Raw genomic sequence first — 24,457 nt, 5'->3', positions numbered from 1 at the left:
ATAAGATAAGTGTTCCTAAAGTAAGCAGGAGGAACTAGGAGATTAGCAAAGGAGGGAATAAAGATATACACCTGCTTTGAAAGCAGGCTTTCCAGATTGGACAGATAACAATTATAGAACTAAGCGAATTAGAATAGATGCCACCTTCTCCCATATTCTGAATCAGTATCATTCCATTTCTCAGTCTCGTACCATAACTGGAAAAAGACAGATATGTTACAGGCTAGAGGGAATTCAGCAGATTGTTTTTTGAGCCAAGAAAAAGCACAGCTGCAAACTTTGATGGAACTGTGAACAAAGTTATTAGTATAAGGTGGGAGAATTTGAGGCAGCTGGGCAGGTAGAGTGGATAGAGCACAGGGCCTAGAGTCAGGAAGACCCAAGTTCCTTCTCAAACACTTAATAGCTGTGTGACCTTGGTCAAGTCACTTAACATCTTTCTGCCTCAATTTTCTTAATTTTAAAATGGGGATAATAACAGCATATCCCTCTCACAGTTATTGTGAAGATCAAATAACATAATCTTGTAAAGTCCTTAACACAATGCCTGGCACAGGATAGCCACTTAATACATGCTTGTTCCCTTCTCTTTCCTTTATGAAAGAGTAAGTTGAGAATGAGATCCTGTGCAAGAGCTAGCAAATGACTGGGATATTCCTCCCTTTACCTATAGTGAAGTTATCCCAATGTGAAGTCTTCAAAGATTGCATTTCCTCCCATGTAGAACTTCCCTCCAATGACACTGCTCAATCAGCAAGTATTTAGTAATACTCACTATATGCTGAACACTGGGGAAACAGATACAAAGAATGAAAGAGATTGCTAGTTTTTCCATATCTTGGTTTGGTGAGTTTCTCCAGACTGATTTTCCTCCTTGTTCTTCTCTTTCTTTCCCTCCTTTTCTTCTTCCTCCTTATCATCATCGTCATCATCACCATCACTTGTTGACCAATTCAGTCAGAGATATATGACCTATCAGTAGGTCCTTATTGATGGCTCTCCATCTTGGCAGGATCCAACAGGCCTCATATTCTGCAGGCACAGTTTTTTGAAGATCCAGGGTCACCTCCACACCAAGAAAATATATTAAAAGAAAAATATAATTAACAAAATTTTATCTAACTTTTTTTTCACAAGAAAACCTAAATTATTGATACTTTCAAATTTTGGAGGATCTGTAATCTCTTCAAACCCCATTCAAACTTTCTCTTTTGTACTATTGGTTCACTCATAAATCTTTCCCACCCAACATACTAGGAACTTCTGTCTAGATTTTTTTTAACATTACACAGATATAAGTGCAGACTGTGGGATGTAGAGAAGTTATTTTTTGCTTTCGAAATATGACCAGTTTACCTCCTTTACTGGTCACATAGTTTTGTAGCAACATTCTTTGAAATCACAATTCCTGCACAATTCTTCATTGGCAAAAAGTTACAGCTTCCTCATTCCCACCCTGCAACTCCCTTTTGCCCTCTGGGTATTATCCAGATTTAATTCTTCATGAATCTTACATTTCATTCTATTACCCACAGTCTTTTACCATCACTGGAAAAATAATAATGTTTAAAAGAAAATTCTTTATTTAGAGAAAAGTTTGGGTTTTTTTTTAAAGCAATTGGGGTTAAGTAACTTGCTCAAGGTTACACAGCCAGTTGTTTCTGGGTGTGTTGCTGAGTATCTGAGCCTGGATTTGATCCAGGTCATCCCGACACTGGAGCCAGTGCTCTTACTCACTGAGCCACCTGGCCGCCCCTAAGCAATTGTGGTTAAGTAACTTGCTCAAGGTTACACGGCCAGGTGTTTCTGGGTGGGTGCTAAGTGTCTGAGCCCGGGATTTGATCTCCAGGTCTTCTCAACACTGGAGCCATTGCTCTTACTCGCTGTGCTACCTGGCCGCCCCTAAAGTTTGGGGTTCTTAATAGTACTGTGTAATTTCCCAAAGACAATCCAGCTTGCTGTCATTTTCCTGTTCAATTTGGGGCCAGCCCATTGTCCATTTTCAGAGCCTGTCTAAGATGGATTAGCTCAATGGTTTATGCATCCAAATTTGTAACACTGTTGCTCCATTTTTCCTGTATGTTTAGTTAGGCCAAACACTTTTCAGTTATTATGATACTCACTTAGGAAGTTCTGCAATGTTTCAACATTTGATGTGACCAACACAATAGTAACATCTGATGAACCTCACTATTGATGAAGAATGCTTTGCTACCTGTACTCTGGATTGGATGTCCTCCCTGACAGTGACAAACACTTTGGTAAGTTTGCATCTCCTTGTTTTATGCCTAATTTGATATGAATGTCGCATATGTGTTCTCCCAATTCATACTCAGACAGCAGGATGGATTCCTTGAGCCCATGCTCTTCTGCTTTCATGGCTTTAGTGGTAAACTTGAGGTTCTGGGGGTGGAGGGAGAGTGGTTTTTCTTATACTATTGTTTGTGAGTCTCCACTTAGTGTGAATCCCCAATATCAAGTATCAGTTAATATCTACTCCCCCCCCCCCCGTATCATTTAACCAATTGACCTCATTTATGTTGGCTTTTGTTGTTGTTCAGTCTTTTAGTCATATCTGACACTTAGTGACCCCATGAACCATAGCACAACAATAATCCAATACTTGTCCATGGGGTTTTCTTGGCAAATATTCTGGAGTGGTTTGACATTTCCTTCTCCAGCTCATTTTATGGATGAAGAAAATGAGGCAAACAGAGTTAAGCGACTTTCCCAGTTCATATAGCTAGTAAGTGTCTGTAAAGCCAAGCACAAGCAGTTTTCTAGAGGACTGCTACTGTGAGAAGCTTTGAGGTTCTGCTTACATTGTATAGTGAACTCTATTTATTCAGCAGTAAATTAAAGCAAAATATTCACAGAAACCAAAGTACAGCATTCGCAATGTTATGACATAACAACTTATCACCAAAGTGGCCACATAGTTTTCACCAAAGGGGCCACATAGTTTTAAGCAAAAGATAATCATTCAAGGGGACAGAGTCAAGATGGAGGAGTAGAAACAGTACCTCCATGCAGCTCTGGCTCTCACCACCTCCAATTCATGTAAAAGAGGACTCTGAGCAAACTTTGGAGCTATAGAACCCACAAAATGACACAGAGAAGCTAACCTCCCCCTGAGGACAGCCAGGTAGGCTGGCAGCAAGTGGCCAGCACAGTGCTCTGAGAGCTGAGCCTAGTTCCACATCCGAGGTTTTAGCCCTAGGGAGGGTCTGACCAACTGCTGGCTGGAGGGACTCCAGATCACCAGCAACTGTGGCAGTCCAGAATTATCATAACATACATGCTAAGGAAAAGTAAGAGGTCAGTGCAGTGTGGACTTTGGGACCCAGTAGTTGGGAGTGTGTTGGCTTTTGCTCCCAGGGCCAGAAGCCGCTGAGGGCTGCAGCACAGCCACTGCCATGTAGCAGCTTCAGCTCCTGCCCTGCAGAGTGTAGAGGGACCAAGTGACCAGTCAGAGGGGTAATCGCTCGTACTTTAACCTACTTGGATCTGGATATTAGTCTAAGGTGGAGGTCCTGGGCTGTGTGACCAGCTTACCAGAGCATGTGGATGCTTCAAAGAGGGCACTCAACTAAAACCTTTGGCAGCTGAGAAAACCCCAGCAGTTGGAACAGAAGCTACCATATCTGGTGGAACAGTTCTACTATGTCAAAAAGCCCAGGGGTCAAGTGACTGAGTGGTGACATGTCCAGGCAAAGGAAACAAAGCAAACAGAAGGATCCAACATTAGACTCCTATTTTGGGGACAAAAAGATCAAAGCATGGAACAGGAGGAAGACAGTGAAGTCAGAGCTCCTACACCAAAAGCTTCCAAGAAAAATACAAGCTGGTTATAGGCCATAGAGGACTTTAAGAAGCAGATAAGAGAAGTGGAGGAAAAATTGGGAAGAAAAATGGAATGATGCAAGAAAATTATGAAATGAGAGTCAACAGCCTGACTGAGGAAAATAACATAATAGGAAAATAACCTTAAAAAATAGACTAACTCAAATGGAAAAAGAGACTCAAAAAGGCAATGAGGAAAAGAATGCCTTTAAAAGTTGAATTTGCCAGATGGAAAAAGAATCTTAAAAGCTCACTGAGGGGAATCATTCCTTCACAATTAGATTGGAGCAAATGGAAGCTAATGACTTTATGAGAAATCAAGAGACTGTTAAACAGATCCAAACAAATGAAAGAGTAGAAGGCATTGTGAAATATCTCATTGGAAAATCCACTGACCTGGAAAGTAGATCCAGGAGAGATAATTTAAAAATTGTTGGACACCTGAAAGCCATGATCAAAGAAAGAACCTCAAAATCATCCTCTAAGAAATTCTCAAGGAAAACTGCCCTGATGTTTTAGAACCAGAAGGCAAAATAGAGATTGAAAGAATCCACCAATCAACTCCTGAAAAAGATCCCAAAAAGAAAACTCCTAGGAATATTATAGCCAGGTTCTGGAATTCTCAGATCAAGGAGAAAATATTACGAGCAGTCAGGAAGAAACAACTTGAATATTCTGGAAACACAAACATGATAACTCAGGATCTGGCACCTTCTACACTGAGTGATCGAAGGGCTTGGAATATGATATTCTGGAGGTCAAAGGAGCTGGGATTAAACAAAGAATCACCTACCCAGCAAAATTGAGTCTCATGTTTCAGGGGAAAATATTGTCATTCAGTGGAATAGAGGACTTTCAAGCATTCTTGATGAAAAACCCAGACTTGAATAGAAAATTTGACATTCAGATACAAGAAGCAAGGGAAGCATGAGAAACTAAACAGGGAAAAGAAATCATAAGGAACTTATCAAAGTTGAACTACTAACATTCCTAGATGGAAAAATGATAATTGTAACTGAAGAAACTTTTCCCAGTATGAAAATAGTTGAAGGGAACAGAAATTATATATACATATATAAATAAATAAATAAATATATATATATATATATATATATATATATATATATATGGCTATATCAGAGGGTATACAGATGTATGAATACATATGTGAATGTGTGTATATATCTTTACAGGTATACATAGATAGAGGGCACAGGACCAATTTAATAGGAAGGGATGATACTTAAAAGGTGAAATTAAGAGGTGACAGAGGAATATAATGAGAGGAGATGGGGAGAGACAGAATGGGGTAAACTATCTCATTTCGAAGATGTAAGGGAAAATGGTTACAATGGAGGGGTAGAATAGGAAGGCAACAGGAAATGAGTCAACCTTATTCTCATTGAATTTGTCTTGGGGAGGGAATGACATACACACTAAATAGGGTATCTCACCCTACAAGAGAGTAGGTAGAAGAGGATGAGAAGGGGGATGGTGGAAGGGAGGGCAGGCTGGGGGGAGGGAAGTTGGAAGCACCCACTTTTGAAAAGAGACGGGATCAAAGTAGAGAATAGAACAAGTGGGAGGTGGGATAGGAGGGAGGGAAATATAGTCAGTCTTTTACAATATATATAAAATGATAATGTTTGGCATTAGCTACACATGTACAACCTATATTGAATTGCTTATTTTCCCAGGAAGGGTGGGTGACAAGGGAGGAAGGGAATGGATCTGGAATTCAATGTTTTAAAATCAAAGGTTAATATACATATATATATATATATTATATATATAATATAATATATATATATATATATATATATATATATACCATTATTAATACTATTTTACATGTAATTGGGAAATAAGATATACAGGCACTGGGGCATAGAGATCCACCATGCCCTACTGGAAAAGTTGAAGGGGGTATGGGAGAAGATATGGGAGAGGGCAGATTGGAGGAGGGGATATCCTGTGGGACTTCTATTTTGGGGTGGTGGGTAGGGGGAAAACGGGGAGAAAATTTGTAACTCAAAATCTGGCAAAAATGAATGATGTAAATCAGAAGTTAATAAAGAATTTGAAAAATGAAAAAAAAGAGAATGATGATGGCCTGAGATTTTCAGTCCTGCCTCATAAAACATCAAAATCTTATTTAGGAGACAATGTCTACAGAGACCTTTTTCTTTTATTTTTTATAAAATAAATACATAAATAAATATGTATATAATATTTACATATTATAAATATGTAAAATATGTATAAAATAAATACATAAATAAATAAAAAATTGATACATATTTATGGACTAAAAGAAGCACTTCAATAACATAGTACAATAAATGATTCTTGGACATAAACCTGCAAATCTAAAAAAAAAAAAGATATTCAGCAAGTCACTAACTCAATCACCATTAAGGAGCAAGCTTTCTTAAGGGACACAAAGTAAAAAGGTCAAAGTTCTCCACCCCTAGATCACAGGAAATCATAGTCTTCTCAATCAACATTAGGTACCCCAGAAGAGGTCTTTTCTTTTTGACTAGAAGGCTGGCTCTCAGATTCCATATTTCCTCTTCCATGGTCCCAGCTCCTGCCTGAATCTACCAACTGTCACCTGGATTCAAAGGCAGGCAGCTCTCAAGTCCTTGTCCACATCCTTGTCCAGCTCCTCGTCCAATTCCTTATCCAGTTTCTGTTCCATATTGAAGCTCACAGTATCCAGTCCACCTCAAGTCCTTCACAGTTTCTGTTTCTGGGGAGACAAATCTTAACAGAGCCACAATAACATTCACACAAATTGCTGTCACCATCATCATTCATGCACATTGCTGTCACCATCATCAATTCACTATCTGCCTGTGAAATCAACACATACCCACCAACAAGGTCTGAGAACTCAACATACATCACAAACAAAAATCAACACAGACAGAAGAGACAAACAGAGTGCCGCCACCACCACAAGTTTTCCCTTCTTAAAATCTGCCATCATAAATGATTTCTCAGTTCTGCTCTCTCCCTGCCTGGGCTTCTCCTTATATATGGTCATTAAGCTCCTCCCTCTTTCACACCTTACTGTTGCATCAGCTACAGGGGTTCCCAAGTTTTTTTTTTGTCTTAACAAAAGATTTGATATAATCATGGGCAAGGCTTAAAAGAAACTTGAACTGAAACAAGGTGCTAAATAATTAAATAGCTGAAACAAGGCATTAACTACTTCTTTGCTTGCCATTACAGTGTCCGAAGTCATATTTGAACTGAGGCCTTCCTGATTCCAGGTCCAGCACTCAATGTGCCAGCTAACTGCCCTAAAAAAACTCATTTATTTTATTGATCCCCTTTCTGAGCTTATTTCCTCTTATACAACACTATGAGTAATAGCTAATTTCAAGTCTTTTGTTATTGTTTTTCAGTCATTTCAGTCATGTCCAACTCTTTGGGATCCCATTTTGGAGTTTTCTTGGCAAAGATACTAAAATATTTTGCCATTTCCTTCTCTAATTCATTTTACAGATGAAGGTACTGAGGAAAACAGGGTTAAGTGAGTTGCCCAGGGTTACACAACTAGAAAGTGTCTGAGGTCAAGATTTGAACTCAGGAAGATGAGTCTTCCTAATTCTTAGCCTGACACTCTCACCACTCCACCACTCAGATGTCCCCAGTTACTGTTGCCCAATTATCTTTAAAAAGTAATATTTACTGAAAAGATAGAGCCAAACCCAAAATACAATGCCTTTTACAACCTAGAATACTCTCTCCCCTACCACAATGGTCTACAGAAAGCATAAGATCACATTAAGATTAATTGTGACAAAACATTTCCACATACCAAGTTCACTTTTAGGTATGGAATGGTTGAAGAATGAGTTGCTCCCTTGACTCACCCAGTAATACCACTACCAGGTCTATTTCCAGAGATGATTAGGAAAAAAAGAAAAGAATCTGTATGTTCTAAAATGTTTACAGCAGCTCTCTTTGTGGTGCCAAAGAACTGGGAATTGTAGTGATACCCGTCAATTGGGGAATGACTGAACAAGCTGTGGTAGGTGATTGTGATGGAATACAACTGTCTATAAGAGATGATGAGCTCAGTGATTTTAGAAAACAAATGGAAAGATTTGAACAAAACAAAGAAGAGCAAAATTTGCAGAACCAAGAGAACATCTTATACAGTAACAGCAATATTGGTTTAAGAATGACTTTGAGCAAATAAATTATTTTGATATTACAAATGCCCAAATTAACTTTAGAGGACATAGGAAGAAAAACACTATCTAAATCCAGAGAAAGAACTGGTAAACAGAAGCACACATAGGATAATTTTACATATATGTACTTATTTGTGCCTAATGGTAGCCATCTTTAGGGTTGGGGGAGGGAAGACAAAATGTATGTGATAATTTTGTTGAATCATTGAAAAGAATAGCAAGTCATGCGCAGTAGATTTGCAGTTTCATGTGCAATCATTTTTTTTTGTTGTACTATGTTGTGGACATGCTTTTTTTCCCCATAAGTTAAAAAAAAATAATGAGCTGGGTCAAGTAAGTCATTCCGCAAGACTGACTCCACCCCACACTTGTTTATCCTATGACCTCCGCCATATGCTGGCACCAATTTCAGTTGCTGGACTTCTGAAGGCTCTTCTGACTTTCTGAAGTTCATTCATTAACCAGGCCCATTCTTTTTCTGATACCCATTCACCTGACATGAGGAAAAAGCAAACACCTAGAAATAAAAAAATAAAAACAGTGACATGAGTTCATGGTCACATGGGGAGGGAGGGCCTTAGGTCTTTCCTCACAACAATTTTCATCTTGCTTGGCATCAGGAAAGACAGATTTTGCCTGTTTGAAGCTTTTATACACATTTGGTTACATCTCAGCAGACACCATAAAGACTTTTTATCACCATGCAGTAAGCCAAAAGGAAACACTATATCTGTGGGTTCTCTAAGTGAGGAGGAGAAAGTAAGGAGGGGAAATGCACTCAACATTTCCAGAAGCAGGCTCACCTAATCTTCATGTAAATGTCGTACTTACTCTGAAGAATGGGTCTTCAGTCCTCTGATGACATCAAGAGTCAGAAGGTCATCACACCAAATTGCCTCTGTAATATCTCTCAAGAGTAGATAGAAGGCCATCTAAAAGGGATGGATTTGCAGCTGACAGGAGCTGAAGGAGAGAATATAAGTATCCTATAGAAGGCAGAACTTGAGCTGTGTCTTGAAGGAAGACAGAAAGGAAGAGGTAAAGGAGCAGACCATTTTAGGCATGAAGAACAGCCAAGGCAAAGGCATGGGATGAGTGTGATTAAATGTTTGGGGAACTACAAGTAAGGCAGATTACCAGAATTTCACAGTTCATGTTGGGGACTATGGTATAAGAAAACTGGAAACATAGGAAGGGCCAGGTTATAAAAAGTATTAAATGCCAAAGTGAGTATTATATATTTAATTCTAGAGGTAATAGGGAGCCAATGGAGGTCTTTGTGGGGGAAGGGGAAGGTGACATTTCACAAAAATGGCCTTGGCAGCCAAATGTAATATGCATCAGAGGCAGGACTTGAATCCAAGCTTTCCTGCCTTAATTATCACTTCTCTTCCACTACACTATCCAGTGCCTCTTAAACTTTTTTCCACTTGAAACCTCTTTTCACATTTGATGGCATTGGATAGCCTGAGGGCATACACCGTGCAAAGTGTTCATGCTTTGTTTTCTGAACCAAGGGTGCTGGGGAACTGCTAGATGCAACATGGGTGAGCACTTCCAGAAACACCTCAGATCCATTATGCACTTGATTTTTAATTAATTTTTGGCCTTTCCACATTCAGAAACCTTTCATTGTCACCAAATTTTTTGAGAACCCATGTGGGATCATGACCCACAGTTTAAGAAGCACTGCTTCACTATACTACCTCCCTATGCAAGATTTCTTGGAAAGAAAAGAGAGAAAAGGACAAGTTTTTCTGGTATATTAAGCAGAGATTTCACAATAGAGTGCCCTTCTCCTTGTCCAGGATTTGAATTGTCATCTACCTGGATTGACCTGGAACTTTCCTTGATGGTGAAACCTGCCTTGAGCCTTCTATCTCCTACTTGAAGACATTTATGGATTTTTAAGATAACAGTCACTTGACTGTGAGAGGTTTATTCCTTATTGTTATTAGTTACTCATCTCTTTGTTGTTTCCTTACAATGACTATGAGGGAAGAGACAAACAGCATGATCCTGGCAAAAAGAAGTTAGCACAGGGCATCTACTCGAGACCCAGATATTTTAACATGTTGATGGGTGAAGATTACAGTTTGGGCAGTATTAGAGCATAGAGATGCTGAAGGGATTCTCTGTGAAGCAACTCATCCATTTTCTTCTGAATTTTCTCTTTCCCATCTCTCTGCCTTTGCACAGGTCAACCCTGTGAATATCTGAAATCTGCTCGTTCCTAACCTCTGCCTCTTAAGAGTTTATATCCTCCATCAAGGCTTAATTCATACATTAACTCCTTGGGGGGGGGGGTCTTTTCTGATCCCTAGAATTATTAATTCTTCTTTTTCTTCTTTCTCAATGTTTATGTACATATTTATCTTTTGTATATATATTTATCCTTGAATACAGGTTTTGTTTTTGATTTTGTTTTTGCATCCCAGATGCTTTTCTCATATTAGGCACTTAATACTTGTTGGATTGGATGGGATAGGATACAATAGGGTAGAACAGGACAGGATCGGACAGGACAGGGTAATATAGGAGAGGAGAGGATTGCATTGAATAAGATTAAATTGGATTAATTTTGGATTTGAGGCTCTTTTAAATTCTTGTTTACCCAGTAGGATGAGGGCTCCTGGATTTCCTGGAATGGTCTAAGGAAGGCTCGGCCATCCAGAAGGATGGGCATGCAGGTGTACATGCCTGAATTAAATTCTAATTCTTAACTAGAATGACAGGTATATTTTATTCTTATCACAGGGAAGAAGTGAAAAGATCCTGGAAGGGAAGCCAAAAATAGTAATTCAATTGGACAACAATTTTTTAAAGAGGGAAAGCAGGGCAAGTGGGATTAAGTGACTTGCCCAAGGTCACAGAGCTAGTGTCAAGTGTCTGAAGCCGGATTTGAACTCAGGTCCTCTTGACTCCAGGGTCAGTGATCTATTTACTGTGCTACCTAGCTGCCCCCAAGGACAGACAGCTTTTAAGTGCCTATGTGCAGGACCCCATTCTAGGCACAGAAAAAGAGATTGAGAGGTCCTAGAAATGATCTAGCAAAACTGCTTCATTTTGAAAATGAGGAAACAGAGTCTCGGAGACATGAGATGACTTACCCATGTCTCAGTTAATATTACGAGACAACAAACTCTTTGCTTTCCTAGGGAAGCTTGGGAGTCAGAGCTTCTGTAAACAATACTTACTTAACAAAAAGCAAATCAGTTGCTGACTGTCTGAAGAACTGGGAGATAAAGCCAAAGTGAGGAAAGTCATATGATGTTAGACAATGGAGACCATTATTGTAGATTTCACTGAGACATTCTTGGCTTTTTTTTTAATTGCCCAATCCCATATCTGAACAGAAAAAACCTTAGTCAAAACCCCAGACTAAACTCAGGAAAGGACTCTGTCTCCTTATGGGTTCTTCAGTGACAAAACCATTGCACAACAGAGTTGAATTATTCACTAACTTCACTGGATATAAGCCTATTACCTGATGAAACCCAGGGGCCCTCACAGTTAGTGGAAGTGAAAGCACATTTTCTTCATCCACATGCTCTCAGAGCAAGAGTTGCGCCTTTAAAGGGTTGGGGCATGGGAATTACAATGGTAGTTCCCTCCTCCCTAACCCCATCTGGCCTATTCAAGAAGAGTAAGAGAAACAAGAAAGAGATGGTTTACCACAGAGGGACTATAAAGTAGGATGAAAGAATTAAGGAATTAATGAAAAATATTTATCCAGCACTTACTATGTGAAAAGTACTGTGCTAAGCATTGAGGATGCAAATACAAAAGCCTAGACAGTCCCTACTTTTAAGGAGATCATTTTCTATTGGAAGAGACAACATATATAGGAGATTTCAGCATCAAGTCAGATGAAAAAGTCTTATGGTCCTTAGGCTGCAACAACAAAGAACATACATAGTAAGGCATCTTCTGTAGTGTGTCTGGTAAAATCATATCCTTCTATAATAATGAATGCCAAAGACTTTGGTCGACAGAACATCCTTTTCCACATCTCCATTAGTTGTGGCTGTTGAGGAAGCAGACATAAAAGGAGCTGCCATGTTCAATCTTCCCTGGGGTTGGTTCCCCAGAATATTGTTTAAGATTAAAATGGGGCAGAGAAGCAGCTCTCACTGCACTAAGTGCCAAGAGTAAGAAGAAAAAGGGGGAGTTTATTTGAAAATGTTCATTCTCCTCCTTGTCTATGCATCACTGATGGTTTTCTAAAAAGTTATTCATTTTGAAATATAAGAGAAATGAGCAAAAAGTGAAAAATTAAGTCAGAAATAAACCAGAAACTATAAACTGTTTAACAGTTCAGGTCACAACTACCAAAGCTCCCCCCCCCCACCTCTTCTACAATGACCACAGAAAATGTACCAAACCAAAATATGAGGTTGAAAGCCAACCAAAAGTCACAGTGAGTCATTTTTTCCAGCCCAGAACAGCTTAGAAAGATAGAAAGAAAAATCTGCAGTCACTGAAGTGAGGGTTTGCCTGGAGCTTAGAGTGGGAGGTAAGTGTTGGCAGCAACACCGGGGAGGAGACAGCATTGTCAGGAGAAAAGCAGCCCAGTGCTCATGGACTGTAAGAAAACTGATCTCCTGGGTAGAAAGAGATACAAGAGAACTGTTTTTATAGCACTGGGCACAGGACTGGGCACCACTTTGAGGAGGACAGTGAGCAGACCTTTACCTGAATTGCCCCTCTTTTGAAAACTTATAGATCCCCACCAAGCTGTGAAAGCAGAAGAATATAAAAGACAGAGGCTCAGGCCAGCTATCTCCCTCAGAGATGAGCAGAGACTGATTCTAACATAAACTCCAAAGTCAAGAAATAAATGGAAAACGGATTAAAAAAAGAACCTGATTGTAAAAGCTACTGTGATGATAGGGAAATTCAAGACACAAATACGGAAGAGTCCAATGACTTGAAAATCATCTACAAGTAAAACCTCAAAAAAAAATGTACATTGACCACAAGCCTAGCAAGAATTCCTAGAAGAGATAAGAAAGAGACAAAAAGAACAAAAAGTGATTTTAAAAATCAAATGAGAGTAGAAGAGGAAAATTGGGAAAAGGAATGAGGACAATGAAAGAAATTTTGAAAAGAGAATAGCTCGATAAAAGAAGCACAAAAATACTATAGAAAATAACTACATAAGTCATAATTGGCTAAATGGTGACATAGGCACAAAATATACTGAGGACCATAATCCCAGGACTGGAATGGAAGTTAGATGTCATCTAGTCCAGTGGTGTGAAATTCAAATCGAAACTGATAGCTGTGGGCAGCTTTAAAAAGCATTGACAAACTTAGAAAAGCATTTGACCTAGAAAGTCAAAGCTATTGACTTAGAAAACCATAAATTAACATTATCTATGTCTTATTATATTCTTATTTATTTTTCTTAAACATTTCCCTATTATAGTTTAATCTGGTCTCATATGCACTGATGGTGTTGCCTGCTATTACTGGGAACTGGGGGCACAACTTTTGACACCTCTCTCTAGTCCAACCCCCTTTTTAAATAAATGAATAAATTGAGGCTCAGAGAGCTTTTGACATTGAAAGGAACATAATAAGCAGAAGGCCTGAATTTCAAATTTATAATTTGGGACAAAAAACACAGTTCTCTTTCTACTCTATTATGCCTTTGTGTTCCCATTTTGTCTTCTACTTTCTTCACTAATATTTAATATCTATTCCCCAAAGTCCTCAAGGTTGAAACCACTAAGTCCCCCTGAAACAAAAGAAATCAAATGATAAGCTCATTCATGAATAAGGTGTTAGTGACTTAATTAATTACTTCCTTCTTAGGAATAATTATATTTTGAAGGACTATTAAAAATGCTAATAGTGGACCAAAGAAAAATCACTAATGGTAGAATTTCAAGTAGATAAGAGAAATGGAATTTTTAAAAGGTCAGGGCTAGAAAGTACTGTAAAATCATTCAATCCAACTCCCTCATTTTAAAGGCAGGGAAACAAACTGAGCAATAATAAATAATTGTTCAAAATCATGTACGTGGTCAGCAATAAGGCCAAGTTTATGGCTCAGTTCTTCTGATTCATAATCCAGAGTTCTTTATATTGTGTATTTGGCGGGGTAGTTAACCTACCACATACTGAATGGCTATCCAGTCTGATCACAGTATGGAGAAGCATTAAAAGGGATATTCAGATAAATAAATATTAAATAAAATATGTTCCTTTCCAACTACTTTTATATCATGATAAAGCATACTTTGCTGCTGTTACTTTTTTTTTAATCTTTGTCATTATACGTATGTTATTTTTCTGATTCTTCACTTTGCATCATTTCATATATCCTCCAAACTTCTTTGGCATCCTGTAGTACTGGCAGCTCTCTGTTCTTTCTAGAATGGCCACCTTCCATCTTTTATGGTTGATTTATAGGGAGAGTTCCCACAACACAGTTTAAACACAAGTTTCAGATGTTAAAATACTCCAAGATAGCTAGTGTCACCTCAGTCTTATTTGCTTCCAGCTTAAGATTCCTGGTTCCTTCAAATGCTAGGTGCCATAGTGGATAGAGTGCTGACTTTGTAGTCAGGAAGACCTGAATTCAGATGCAATCTTAGATACTCACTGACTGGCAAGTCATATAACTTCTATCAGACTTAGTTTCCTCATCTGTAAAATGGAGATAATAATAGTAACTAACTCCCAGGGTTGTTTTGATAATAAAATGAAATCTATTCATAGGGAGCTTTTGTTTGCAGAGGACCAAAGACATCAAGTGATGTCTTGATTTACACATGAGTTGGATTTAAGTGAGGCAGAGTTAAACAGTCATCAGCTTCACATTCTCTTCCAGAGTCATTGAAGTCCAGTGGCAAGACAAAAGTCAAGACAACTGATGACAGCCCAGGATACAGTGGATGACCTTGATGTCTTTTACATCTGACCAAGCTCTAAGCACTGCACAGAATATGCTTCAGCTGCCTTCATGACTGTTGGAACAAATTGTTCTCCTGTGCCCATTCCACATTCCATCCATTCTAACCACAGGGTAAGTCTTCACATACTTGCGGTAGACATGCCCCTAACTCACCAACAGGTTTGAAGCCCATCAGTTATCCTGAGCCTTGTTTGACCCATCTGCTGAGATGGTTTCACTAGGTGTGGCCAGTGTGTATACCACAGCTTCTTGGAGACACAGGTGAGAGTTGGGAGGAGGACACCAAAGATGGATGAGCAGCCTTTAAAAGGGATCAGCAAGTCTTCCCAACAGAGGTGCTTATCCTTCCTAAATGCCTTCAAGCTCTATATAAAAGTGAGGTATTGTGTTATCACATGGTGTGCAGCTGAAGCTCTCCACCACCCTTGATGGTCTTCAATTCGTGCTTTTAATCATCCATCCTTTAGTTTACCTATACATGGGTTCTCACCTGACTTATGCTGGGCATGTGAAACTTGAATTCAGCCCAAGATTGAACTCATTATCACTCACCTTGAACTTTTTTCTTCCACTCCTCATTTTATTGCTTTTTTCAACTCCAGCTCTAACCATTCTGGGTTTTTGTTCGGTTGGTTGGTTGATTTGTTTTTTTTGAGCTCTAGCTCTTCTCTGTCAACTGAAGTCCTTCCCCTCTCCTTTTCTTCCTTTTTCTCTTCCTTCAACTCATCCTAGCAAATTTCCCAAATCAATCAATTCTTAAAAATCACATTTTCTCCTTCAGCCAAAATCCTTCTCTTTTTTCCACAGCCTCCTCCTATGGAAGAAAGAAGTTGTCTTATCAATGTTGTGAGGTTAGATTGAGTGACTTAATAAGAACCAATCTACTTCATTTACTTTATTTTTTTTTCTTTCTTTTTTTTTTTTAGCAATCGGGGTTAAGTAACTTGCTCAAGGTTACATGGCCAGTTATTTCTGGGTGTGGTGCTGAGTATCTGAGCCCGGATTTGATCCAGGTTATCCCGACACTGGAGCCAGTGCTCTTACTCACTGAGCCACCTGGCCGCCCCAACTTCATTTACTTTAAGTAATTTAAACAAGGTTGGAATCCATCAAGTCATCAAAGACTTTAGATTGTGTGAAAAAGTTCTTGGTCAATAGGAAGAGTGTTCAGTTTGACTGAAGAAACTTGACGATGACCTGTGGGGCCTATTTAAAAGGAGAAAGTGAGTAGAGAGCCTGAGAAAATTGAAGCCAGACAAATGTCTGGAAGTGCAAGGGGAAAAGAGTTTTGGAGCAGAAGGAATTGGTTGGGGGGAGTACTACTAGAGGAGCAGGAAAGAGAACACCATAATCTCTTTTCTACCTCCCTACCTTCTTGGTCCAAAGATAACTGACCGTCAAAGGATCTGGAGGCCTTTGAACTTTTCATCTTTCCTTTGGTATCCTAGCATCACCCCCTGAGGTTATAGCAGTTCATGGCAGTGTCTGCATCAGGTGCTAAAAAGACTGAAAATGATGGAAGAAAGCTGATTCAAGGTTCCATAAAAATCTTGGCAGAGTCTTCATCATACCTAAAAGCAACATTCTGAGCACCACACAAAGAGGAGAAAAGTCAGGATTTGTCTGCTAGCCCTTTGCTTTAAGATTGAACCTGCTTTCTCTGGAAATATGAATGTACTGGTAAGAGATATATTACAGATTTTGTAAATAGGGGAATGTATTTTCTAGCAAATTTTCCTACTCTACAAACTTAGTAAATACCCCTTTCTAAGAGCTAATTAAATCTGATTGGTTAATTGATAATCAACTTACAGTCTTGGAGAGAATCACAATATTGGAAGCTTGTCAGCTATATCATTAGAAACAAATCTCTATCAATTTAGGGCTATCCCTATAAATCTGAGGAAAGATATAGTGGACATATTCTAGAGACCCAACTCATCACTAGGAATGAAAATTGGGATACTAATTCCAGAGCATCAATGAAATTAGTTATGCTGCTATGGCTAATGTTTTGAGTCACAAGTCAAAATTGTAGGAGAGATAGTGGGAAATAATATTTTTACCAGTTTTACTTAAAATGCTCCTAGTTCATGTGATGCTAGATCTAAGTTTCAAATAATAATTTTTATTGTGTTAAGGAAATATCCTTCTACTTCTGTATTTTAAAAATATTTTAAGATAGGTAATTGTTATGTTTTATCAAATGCTTCTATATCTCCTGATAGGATTCTATTATTATTCTTGTGATAGGTTTTGTCATTCTAGTCATTTTCCCACTATTCAATCAATATTCCATTCCTAGGAAAAGCTTTAAATCATAATTAATATCATCATATGCTATTATATAGTTTGCTATTTTTTAAAAATAGTTTTCTTGATATGTAATTACATTCAGTTTTATCTTTATTCCTTACCTTTGCCAGGTTTGAGGCTCAAAATCATGGGAAGAGTTGAGTATAATACTATTTTTTCTCTACATTTCTTCATTTTATAGGAACATAAAATATACTGTAAGGATTCCATATTCTTTGAAGGTTTAGAAGATTTACTTTGGAAGCTGTCTCTAATGAATTTTTTCCCATAACAACTCACAAATGGATTGTTAGATATTTCTTTCTTGCACTGGCCTACTTAGCTTCTCAATTTCCTACCTTGTCAGGCTGGATATTTTATATTTATTCAAATTGTCATCTTTAAATGTAGTATAATTTATGTAATAAATGTAATATAAATTGTTGATTTTATAAAGTTACACCTAATAGTTTCTGATATGCTACTTAATTTCTTTTGCATTTGCTGAATTCTACCCTTTTTGTTTCTAAATTTTGTAATTTGAGTTTTCCATCTTCTTTCTCTCCCAACATTCCTTTCATCAATGATTTGCTTTATTTTCTAATTTATTTAAACAAACTTTCTACTCACTGAACTTCTCTTTTCCATCATTAATGTAGCCATTTCATGCTATAAATTTTCTTCTAAGTACTGCTTTGCCTGCATCCCATAAATTTTGATAAGTTGTATTTATAGTGTCACTATCTTTGAGATTATCTGTTATTCTTTCTATAATTTCTTTAGCCAAGACAGTGTTTAACATATATATATATATATATATATATTAATTTCCATATGTTCCTTTACCTTTTGATCAGATTAACAATGTTTATTTCTACTTTTACTGCATTATAGTCCATAAATTATTTCTGCCCTTCTAAATTTACCAATGACTTTTCTATGACCTGACACATGATTGATGATCATGACTGTTCTTTGTGTATATGGATTTTTATCTCCCTACTTTTTCCATTAACCCATTTCTACATATCTGTTATTTACAATTTCTTCAGTAATCTCTCCATCTTTAACTTCGTTCTTATTTATCTTTTTGTTTGATATGTCATAGTCTGATAGTGGGTTGTTGGAATTTCCTACTAATATTAATTTTGCATTTATAAATAGAAAAAAGAAATATCTTGATAGATTGAGATTTTCATTTTAAAATTTAACTAATTTGATAGGTATCTTTTTTTATGGCACCTTTAAGTAAGGTGTAATTTTTGCTAGTATCTCCTCTAATTAATCATGTATATTTCCTAGTATTCACTGTGAGTGTAATTTAATATTTCTTTGTTTATATATGCTGCTTCCCCATATAGAATAAAACTCCTTAAGGTAAGGGACTGGTTCAACACCTGCCACAGTGCTTGGTATATGTGCTTTGATGTCATCTCATCCACAAAGGATCAACTGTATCTCTCTGCTGAAGATAACAGAGCAACTCATTTCCCACAATTGAAAAGTACCTATTTTCCTACAGGATTTTTTTCATGGTAAGCTCTGAATTAAGTTTTTTTTTCTTTTTGAATCTTGTCCCTTACTCCTACTTCTGTCAAAAGGCCCATTTGGCCTCCTGAGTTATTTTAACTCCACTCCAAGGTCTTTTTCTAAACTAATTTTAGGGGGTGTGAATGTGTGTGTGTGTGTGGGGGGGGTTCATGCAAAATCTTTAAAGTCTTCTTTGTTGAAACTTTCCTAAAATGTAGTTCATAAAAAAAATTCTGGGATAGCTAGGTGGTACAGTGAGTAAAGTGCTGGCCCCAGAGTCAGGAGGACCTGAGTTCAGTTCCAGCCTCAGACACTTAACACCCACACAAAAAAACCTAGCCATGTGATCTTGGGCAAGTTATTTAACCCCAATTGCCCTCCAAAAGGCAAAAAAAGAATTCTTAGATTTGTTGGGAAACTAATGTCCCCTCCACCTTTATTAAAATTTTGCATTTGTCAGATTCCAATTTCTCTAGCTTTTTCTAGTTCAAGAATGAAAATCTTATAAGACTGAAATGAACACATTAGGATAAGTCATGATTTCTTTCCATCTTAGCAATGTGAAGGATTTTTTCCTTTTATCATCAAAGTTTTTCAGTTTGATGATGATGACAGGAGCACAGAAATTTGAGTTTGAAAGACTTCAGATACCATCTGGTCCAATTCATATCTGACCAGAAAGCTACTCTATTATGTTCCCAACAAGTAACCTTCAAGTCTTCAGGAACTCTACTGTGACAGAACCCAGCACTTGTAGAAGGAAGTAATTTTTCTTTAGGATAATTTAAATTGTTGAGAAGTTTTTTTTTCCTTTCAGCAAGTCTAACTCTTTCTCTTTCAAGCACCTATCCTAGGAGGTTTTCAAGAATTAAGGTCAGACTCATCCACTTAGATTAGAGTTTTGAATTTTATCCTCTCCCCCTTTCTGAAAAAAAGGGACATTCCCCTTTTACAATCCAGCAATAAATACCTTTACTATTCTACATAATTATTCAAAGATGGTAGACAAATTCTCTGAAATCACATATAGCCATTTTATCAATATCTTGAAATAGTATTCATATGAGCTTGATGACTGGAACTCCTTGATATCAGCTTAGGGTTTTGCTTTAAACTTCTCTAATTTTGGATTTCAACTTCCCATTTACCATTTTTACTCATTCTATCCATGTGATAAAAATGTCCTTTGGGAATGACATAGGCATGACATTAATATTAATTTGACAGTTATAAGGAAGAGCATATAAGAAACTATTAGAATAATATAGTAGAAAATGGGTAAAGGCCTGAATTAGAGTTATGGTCATGTGAATTGAGATAAATAAGAAAGCATTTCTTAAATGCCAGTATGTATCAGATACTGCTAGACTTTGGGGATTAAAAAAAAGTGAAACACATCATGGGGGAATGGATAAGAAAAATGGGAGACAGAACTAACAATATTTAGCAGTAGATTGGACATGAGGGGAAGTTGATGAAAAAGGCACAGTCAAAGATAACTCCATGGTTACATAGCTTTACATGATAGTTCAGTGGTTAGAGCCAGGGGTAGGGAACCTGTGATCTTCTAGGTCCTTAGATGTGGCCTCTTTGACTGACAAGTTTTACAGAACAAATCCTTTTATTAAGGGGATTTGTTCTGGAAAGTTCAGATTCAGTCAAAGGGCCACACCTAAGAACCTAGAGGGTCACATGTGACCTCAAGGTCACAAAACCCCTGGGCTAGACTGCTGAACTTGGAGTCAAGAAGACCTCTGTTCAAAAGTGGCCTCAAATACAAACTATGTGACTCTGGGCAAGTCATTTAACCTCCCAACTTTATTTTCCTCATCTGAAAATTGAAATAATAATAGCACCTAGCCCACGAAGATCATCATCAGGATATTAGATAATATTTGTAAAACACTTTGCAAACTTTAAGGAGCCAAATAAATGCAGGTAGGTGACACAGTGGCAGAGTACCAGGCCAGGAATCAGGAAGACTTGAGTTCAAATCCTGCCCTAGAAGTTACTAACTCTGTAACCCTGGGAAAGTCACTTAACCTCTATCTGTCCCAGTTTCCTCAGCTATAAAATGGGGATAATAACAACATTTATCTCATAGGGTGGTTGTGAGAATCAAATGAGAATGTTTGTAAAAGACTCGGCACAGTGCCTGGCACATATTAGGTGCCATATAAATGTTAGCAATTATTATTAGTGATGATAATGATGATGGTGATGATGATGATGATGATGATGCCATCAAAAGAAACAAAGGCATTTGGAGAAACAACAGCTTTTTTGGTGGGGGGGGGGGGGTGGGATATGTGAGTAATAGGACAAATGATTTGTATTCATTGAGAAGAGTTATAGTAGGTGCTCTCATCACCACCTAACTTTCTGATTTTCAGTTCCCTGTTAACCACTTTTCATCTATCTTGCCAAGTAATATATCCTTCTGTGGAGATAAGCAGAATTTGAAGAGTTCCACCTTTGCCTGCTTCCAACGTCTTTTATCAGCATTATGCTAGCCCCCCTAAGTAACACTATTCTTGCTTTCTCTGCTGTGACTATCTGGAGATAATGTGCCAGGGTTATTCAGGTTTTCACTTTCTCCTTATTAAGGTTCTGTAATTTCTTAATATTTTCAGTATGCCATCTATTTTGAAACCATGGAGTGGTCTTGTACAATTTCCCACAAAATATCATTCAGTCTCTTTAACATTTTCTAATACTGTAATAATCTTGAGATTTCAATTTGTTCTCCAGTTCTGTTACTCCTATGAGCTTGCTGATTGGGACCTGGAAGGAATCTTTGAGAAGATCTAATCCAGCCCTCTCATTTTACAGATGTAGAGTCTGAGGCCTAGAAAGATAGGGTGACTTGACCAAAGTTATGTATCTTCCCTTCCTTGAGCCAAGATTGGAACTCGGGTTATTTAACTATGAACAGATCTAACCTCCATTATTCTTTCTAGTGCAACGAGCTTTTATCTTTACTATTTTTCAAACTTTATCTAGCAGGTATTCTTATCTTATCAGAAGAACTAAGGTCTGATTATTTTTTCATCTCCATATTCTTTTATACACTAAATTCTCTACTGTATTAATTCTATACTTAGCTACTTTTAACTAAGAATGAGAGATACTTAACTGTTTTCTCTTATTCTTCACACTTTTGAGTATTGACATAAAAATATTTGGTTATTCTCTGCTGTCATTTAAATAATATATAAACTTCTTTAATTCATAAGGATAAAGATTCATTTCATTGGTACAATTGAGATTATATTTAAGGACCCCCATAATCTAGCTCCAAAGTATCTTTTCTAGCTTTATTTATATTACATTCATTGATGCAGTCTATGTTCCAGTAAAATTTGACTATTTCCCCAAATCAATATTTCATTTTTGGCCTCCATGCATTCACCTAAGATGTCTCTCTTTCTTTGAATGAATCCATTCCTCACATCTTTCTTTAGAAATCTTTATTTTGAAGCTTAGCTCAGATTCTCCCAATTTCTTAAAACCTTCCATGAAACACCTAGTTGTTAACACTTTCTACCTCTTTACCTGTCCCTACAGCATTCTATCTGATTTCATCCTTGTCTTCTTGACCATCCACTTTCTCCCACACCTATCTGCGCTCTAGCTGCACTTTCCTCCATCTCTAGGAGAATAAAAACTCTTTAAAAGCAGAGATTATTTTGATTTTATATTTCTGTATCCAACACCTAGCAATGTACCTTTCACCTGATATATACATTTTTAATTTGGGATTTAATTGATTCAGTTTCCTCATGATTCTTTAGCTACACAAAGTTTATCCCTTAATTTCATTCTACTTGTCAATTGTATTACCACTGTATCTTTAAATGGGATTTGAACTAGTATTAGCTGAAAAAAAAAATTCTCCCAATCCACATTCTACTCCCTCTGGATGTATTCCTCATGATTACTAGTGATTAATCACATGCATCACTCCGTCATGGTGGAACACAACAATTTACTTAAAATAGAAGGGAACAGAATCAGGAAAATACATTAGCAGCCAGCACAGTCAGCATCACCCCAGGTGAGATTCTCTCCAAACCTCCAGGTTGGAATTTCAGACTATGTCCCCCTCCAGTTGCTTCTTTTTGCAACAAGAGAGGGTCCTGGGCAGTTTTTAAGCAATTTTTCCACATCTCAAATAACTCTTCTTTCTCCCAACACAGTGAGAGGCAGAACAGCTCATTCACTCACAGAGGGTGGTAAAAAACTTTAGTGTAATACTCCAGATCTGGAACTGAGAGGTTTGCCTGAATGAAGCCTGTAGCTAAAGAAGAAACTCTCCCTAGAAAGAAAAAGATCCGGCTGCCATTATTAACCAGGATGCTCAGTACTATTAGAATCTAGGTGACTTCTGTCTCTCATGGTGACCTGACTCCCTCCTGATGACAGTTTCCCTGGTCATGTTTTCTAGAACTGGCTACTCTTTCTTTAAGAACCCTAACTCAATGGTGTTGTTTGGGCAGTGGAATACTACACGATGTCCAATGTCACTTCCAGACAATTGTTCTACCAATCTCACTAAATAATCTCTCTCTTCTAGTAAGGTTCATGTCAGCCAAAGTGATCACCCAGTCCAGATACTGGTGTTTGTAGTCTTTTGGTCACCAAGACATTTTCTTCCTTTTACAATGAGGTTAGTGCCTGTCATGGTATTTCCTCTTTTCCTCATCTCTAGAGGACTTAATATACACACTGATGTTCCATCAATTACCCTGACTTACCAGTTCCTCAATCCACTCAGTTTCTATGACTTGCTTTTCCACTCCAATCAATTGCACACATATATGGTCATACCCTCAATCTTGCTATCTCCTGCAACCATTGCGCTTCCTTGTTCACAAACTCAAAAATCCCTTTATCTGATAATAATCTTTTATCAATCCATATTCCCCTATGCCTTATGACTCCTAATCCTGTTCTTTATCTTCACTGTGACCTCCACTCTCTCTACCCCTCAGTTCTTTGCCATAACATGATCCCTGAACTGGCTACTCTTTCCTCTATCTCAATCCCTTGGTAAACCACCTCAATTCTACACCATCATTCACTCTCAAATCCCTTGTGCCCTTGTGTTTTCACTGATCACACGATGCCAAGCCCCAATCCTGGGTTATTCATACCATCTTCCTCCTTCGCCCCTATTTATGTGCTTCCTAATAGAGCTGGCAAAAAAAAAAAAAATCACAAAACTTCATGACTTGGGTCAACTACAAATTCAGATTTTCTTATCTCAGCTGGGCCCTGCCTGCAGCCAGGAAAACATTCTATTCCTCTCTAATAAATTTACTTTACTACTTCCCACAGTGGCTGTTCCAAAAGTTGCGTCTCCTCAAACCTCCCACAGTATCCTCTCCCTTTACCTTCTCAACAGAACTTTCCTCAAGTTTTACTGAAAAAATTAAGGCTTTTTCTCAGAGATACATCTTCTCTTTTTCTTCTAATCTCATAGCATTTAGCCATCTTCCTTCAGTCTGGTCTCACCCACTTTTGTTACTCATTCATTCAATTAACAAATATTTACTTATATTTAACAAATAACAAATATTCATTAATATTTCTTTTGTTTTAAACATAATTTTAAATGCTGGGGATGATCCATAATATTGACTAGACATTCCTT

The 24,457-nt window shown here is 37.7% G+C and overlaps 1 long non-coding RNA gene across 1 annotated transcript in view; it reads left to right on the top strand.

Annotated features, from left to right (window-relative positions):
- The window catches only part of LOC138148697 (uncharacterized), a 352,118-nt gene extending 333,327 nt beyond the window's left edge, over nt 1-18,791 (top strand). Inside the window, exons 4-7 of the long non-coding RNA XR_011165128.1 lie at nt 14,893-15,087; nt 16,425-16,656; nt 17,403-17,428; nt 18,633-18,791. This is a non-coding gene — a long non-coding RNA (uncharacterized lncRNA). The remainder of the gene's footprint in view (nt 1-14,892; nt 15,088-16,424; nt 16,657-17,402; nt 17,429-18,632) is intronic.
- The last annotated feature ends 5,666 nt before the right edge of the window (nt 18,792-24,457 follow it).

The sequence above is a fragment of the Petaurus breviceps genome, unplaced genomic scaffold, assembly GCF_028583685.1.
Source record: "Petaurus breviceps papuanus isolate PSGF00001 unplaced genomic scaffold, PetGlider_PUasm1.0 90825, whole genome shotgun sequence".
Taxonomy (NCBI): Eukaryota; Metazoa; Chordata; class Mammalia; order Diprotodontia; family Petauridae; genus Petaurus; species Petaurus breviceps.
Note: the sequence above shows the minus strand (reverse complement) of the source record. Positions and strands in the feature narration are given on the sequence as shown.